The 5405-nt window shown below is 34.8% G+C and overlaps 1 non-coding gene across 1 annotated transcript; it reads right to left on the reverse strand.

Annotated features, from left to right (window-relative positions):
* Positions 1–3581: 3581 nt before the first annotated feature.
* Smp_tRNA_01917_Gln_TTG.1.1 lies at positions 3582–3648 on the reverse strand. The gene has a single exon. It is a non-coding gene (tRNA).
* Positions 3649–5405: the final 1757 nt, after the last annotated feature.

The raw sequence follows: 5405 nt of genomic DNA on the forward strand, positions 1-5405 counted from the left end.
TCTAACTCCAACCAATCCACGAAGTTGAGCAACCGTTCACCAATTGTCTCTAGTGAGTTCCTATCTCACACCAGACAAGGTTGAATTCCACTGGTCACTGCTTCTCACTAGAACTTCAGGAAGTACCTATCGAAGTCAGTCATCCATTTGACTAAATACCGTCTTGACATTTTAGTTGATGTCATTTTGTAATGAAAACCATAAATCTAATCCCTATCCCTAACCATCAATTATAAATGACAATCCTTATCCTTCACACAAATTGAGAAAACCCTCATTTAGCCCTATTCAATAGGTGAACATTCTCAAATTCACTTTAGCTTTTCTCAAAAGTTGTCCATAAATTATAGTCCCATCGTACCCATTCATTCAATATCATATAGACAGCACTTATTTAAATGGTTCTATTCAATTAATTACTTTAACTTACTTACTTACGCCTGTTACTCCCAATCGAGCATAGGCCACAGACCAGCATTCTCCAACCCACTCTGTCCTAGTCCTTTTTCTCTAGTTCTATCCAATTTTTGTTCATTCTTCTGATGTCTGTCTCCATTTCACGTCGTAATGTGTTCTTTGTTCTTCCTCTTCTCCTTTGGCCTCCAGGATTCCATGTGAGGGCTTGTGTTGTGACGCAGGTTGGTGCATTCGTCAATGTATGTCATATCCACTTCCAGCACTTGTTTAATGATCGCATTAATTACTTAGATCAATAGACTCTTATCACTTTTCGTTTTAAAGGGCGAACAAAAAACTCATTTACAACTGGTAAAACATTTTCTCTACTTGAAAAACTTATATTAAATGTTAATTATTCTTCCAATAAAATAGCTAATTTTGAATGATACAAACAGTCAGTCAATCAGTCAGTCAATCAAAGCGTAGAACTTCGTACGTTCTTACATCAGTTCGAGTTGTCATACCATATTAACACAGAGATGCAGTTGTCGATTTAAACGACTCTTCATTAATTCATATTTATATTTAAAAAAGAGATAGTCATTCTATTTTATAAACTTTATTTACTCTAAATTCATTTAGTATTGGTTGTTTGAATCTTCCCATCGATGTGTTAGGACTGCAACTGGTCAGTCTTTAATTGGTATATGTGCATACTGTGCGTATTGCCTCGATATTTCCTGAAGTCACAAGTTTTATAAGCAAAGATGGATAGTGGCTAGTAGTGGAATCCAGTTTGACACGCATTTCGTCCTATTTGAAACTAGTAGGTTCAAGTCACAGAGTGAATATCAACTCTGAGATACAGGACATCCAGCTGACGAGTCCGAAATAGGACGAAACTCACGTCCTGGATTCTACTGCTAGCCACTTTCCATCTTTGCTTAACAATAATAGTTTGTTAATTGTGTTTTTACTCCATTATCTCTTTATTAACAATTAATTGTTACCATCGCTATTATTACTATTATTATTACCATTACTAATGTTACTATTACCATTATTATTACTATTATTATTACCATTGCTATTACTATTATTATTATCCATTTTGAGTAGATGACCTTATTTAATCATTATTCTAATGAACAAAAAATAAACGTTAAAGAATCATAAATGGACAGTACTCGAATATCAAATCGTATGTCAATTATGAAATATAATAGATAGATATAAAATATAAATTAGGGTGAATGAAGGCTGAAAAAATAGTTTTGTTTTGGTTATTCGATTATTCGTAGACTAATTGAGTAGATAATGTAATGTCATTTCCATTTGATTTTTGAAAAAGTATCCTGCCTACGTATTATATAGTATATACTAATTACTTACGTCCCTCCCCCTCGTGGAGGAGCATAGGCCGCACATCAGTATACTCCATCCAACCCTGTCTTGGACAAACCTTTCCAATTCTTTCCGGTTAACATTCATTCTTTTCATAAATTCTACTATTTCCCGACGTTATGTGTTCTTTGGCCTTCCTTTTTTCGGCTTCCCTTCCGGATTCCAAGATAGGGATTGCTTCGTGATGCAAATTGGTGATTTCCTTAATATATGTCCTATGCAATTCCAACGTCTCTTCCTAATTTCCTCTTCAACTGGAAGTTGATTTGTGCTCTCCCATAGTAGGCTGTTGCTGATAGTATCCGGCCAATGGATGTTGAGTATTTTGCGTAAACAACTGTTTATAAATACTTCTACCTTGTTGACGATGGATGTAGTAGTTCTCCACGTTTCAGCTCCGTACAGTAGAACTGACTGTCTTGACATTAGTATTGAAGATTCTCACTCTGAAATTAGTTGACAGTTGTTTTTAGTTCCATATGTTCTTCAATTGTAGGAATGCTGTCCTTGCTTTTCCAATCCTCGCCTATACAACTGCATCCGATCCACTTTGTTTATCAATGATGCTTCCCAGGTACGTGGATGTTTCTACATCTACCAGAGTTTCTCCATCAAGTGTGAATGGGTTGGTGTTCTTCGTGTTGTATTTGAGAATCTTGCCATTTTCTTTTGTGTATGTTGAGACCTACTGATTCAGAGGTTTCTGTCACATTGTTTGTCTTGACCTGTATTTGTTCATGTGATTTATCAACATATATGCAATATTTTAATGTATAGAAACTTGTAGATTTCATTCAATATGATCATTCAAAATCTTGATAGAATTGATACTTCCAATAGAAATCAAATCTATGTGACATGGCATCATTAGTTTAACGAAAGAATTTAAATGCCTCAAATGATGAGACAATATCCATGGGATTGGAGCTCGTATCATGAAATGGTACATTCATGGACGTTACCACTCAGTAATTACTTCCAGAATTGCAGATATAAGTAGACCTATCCATACCGACATCAATTTATAATGAAAATTACTTTCCAATAGTGCCATATTCAAATCAATCACATTTGTGCAAATACATTCATTCTTTATCCCATCTGTACATCGTGAATCTTTATATTCCTCCTTTATTCATCTTATTCTTTGTTTCGAACTGTATACAAAATGTTTTAGCCTTTTTTTTTACTATCAGTGATACTGTAGTGTGGTCTACTTATATCCATATAAGTAATATATGGCGATGTTCAGACATAGAATGTATTTTAGCAGAAGACCGATAAGGAAAGAACTGAAATGAAGCGCAATCGGTAGGAAGAATGCATAAACAATGAAATTAGAGAAGATGAACTGATATTTACAGAGGAACAGTGAAGATTGAGACTGTATGGTTATCAGAATTTAGTGAGATAGTCTGTAGTTTGTGCTTGAATACATTTGATTGAACCCAGTCGTGTTCTTGTTCACAACAATACTATTTTCACTTTTATTCTTTTACTGTTCATATTCTTTTATGATCTCGGTGTGCTGATATGATATGGTCACATCGAATGAGGCAGATTTATTTCACTCTGTATTTTGATTGTGATTAAGTGACCGATAGTTATGCTATGTAATAATAATTGAACTCAGTATGACGTAGTTCAAAAAGGATTAATTCAAACCATTTTATTCGTAAGCAAAGATGGATTGTGGTTAGCAGTGGAATCCAGTTTGACGAGCGTTTCGTCCTATTTGGGACTCGTCAGTTGAATGTACTTGCATCTCAGAGTTGATGTTCACTCTGGGACTCGAACCCAATACCTTTCGCTTCAAACGCCATCGCGTTATCCACTCAGCTACTGAGTCCTGATAGCCGCTTGCTTGTGCAATGGGGTGAAGTTGAAATTTACTTAGTATTGTTTGTTTGGATCTTCTCATTGAGAACGAAACGCACGTCAAACTGGATTCCACTGCTAGTCACTATCCATCTTTGCTTACCATGCTTATGAATTTAGGCTATATCGTGGGAATACGCACAGTATGCATATATGCCAATTAGAGACTGACGAGTTGCAGTCCTAAAAACATCAATGGGAAGATTCAAACAAACAATACTAAGTAAATTTCATTTTATTCGTAGCTTAAAATGTGGTAATTCATCATATATTGGTGATTTGAATCTTCTGATTGATGTTTGAGACTGCAATTGATCAGTCTGTTATTAAGAATTGTGTATCCTATGTGGATTACCTCGATAATGCCTTCATTCACAAGCATTATAAACAGAGATGAACAGTGGTTAGCAGTGGAATCTAGGATATGCAACAAGCTAGTGGCTATCTGAACTCAGTATCTAAGTAAATAACGCAATGATGTTTGTAGCGAACGGTACTGAGTTTGATTCTCAGAAGTAATATTATCTCTAGGATATGGGTACATCCAGCTGCTGAGTCTGAAATAAAACAAAAGCCATTTATTGGATTCCACCGCTAGTTACTATCCACCTGTGCATATAATATAGTAGTTGTAACTCAGCTAAAACCACTAAATAGAATAAATTTCTAATATTCTGACTCCTATTATTTTGGATTTATTCGAATTCCCAGAAAGGGCTAATTGTATGCAGTTTAATTTCCCTTGGTAAACTCAAGGTACACTTGGTCTCTTATTATACTTCAGGTAATAGAATGTACTTTTTAGTTTACCTAATACCAAACCTTTCGTATTACAGAAATATTTATTTCTTTGTAGTGTCAGTTGCTATGTTAAGCCCACATAGCTTATTCTAGATTCTGGACAAACCAATTTATCCATTCTTCTCAAGCTACATCTTGACTATGTTAGTTATTCTCTTATCAACCTTGAATGTTTTGATGTAAGCGTATGTATGTTCATTTCTTATTGTACTCATCTCATGTCTCTAGCTTATTTCTATCTGACTAGAAATATTGATTGAGGCTTGGTTAAATCGGGTTGGCTCACATGCCTTCATCACACTGCACATTATTTCGCTTCGCCCTCTTTTCTTCACTGCCTTCGCTTCGTCCCTCTGATTGTCTGTCTAAATAAATGAGTGTACAAAACATATGCGTCCAAAATTCCATTTTCGCTAATACGATTCAAGTCGATCATACGATCATACGATTCAACTGGAGTCAGATACAAGGTCACGAAAGCGGTGAGCCCGTCGACAACATCATCCGATCTAAATGAAGTCAAAATGAAGGGTCACTCAATATTTTCATTTACAGTTAAATAATTACATATCTAATAATAAAATAACTCTGTTCACATGATACGATTTTCAACTGTTCATAAACTAATTCACTGATAAAATCTGTCGGTTAACCAAACTGACATTTAAGCTTATCATCAAATATACGAATTCCCCCCCCCAAAAAAAAACTATCACAGCAACTAATGCATTATTTTAGAAAAAAGTATATAAATTATGATCTAATGCAAAACTACAAGGCATTTGTCAAACAAATGCATTAAGTACAATAATACTAATAACTCTACTCAGTACTATAAATTTTGTTATAATAAAGAATCCTTAGAGTCAGTTGTATTGTAGTGTATGCTACTTATATCAACTTAAGTAGTTAGAAGGACTTGA

Source organism: Schistosoma mansoni, chromosome 4 (genome assembly GCF_000237925.1).
Source record: "Schistosoma mansoni strain Puerto Rico chromosome 4, complete genome".
In the NCBI taxonomy this organism is placed as follows: Eukaryota; Metazoa; Platyhelminthes; class Trematoda; order Strigeidida; family Schistosomatidae; genus Schistosoma; species Schistosoma mansoni.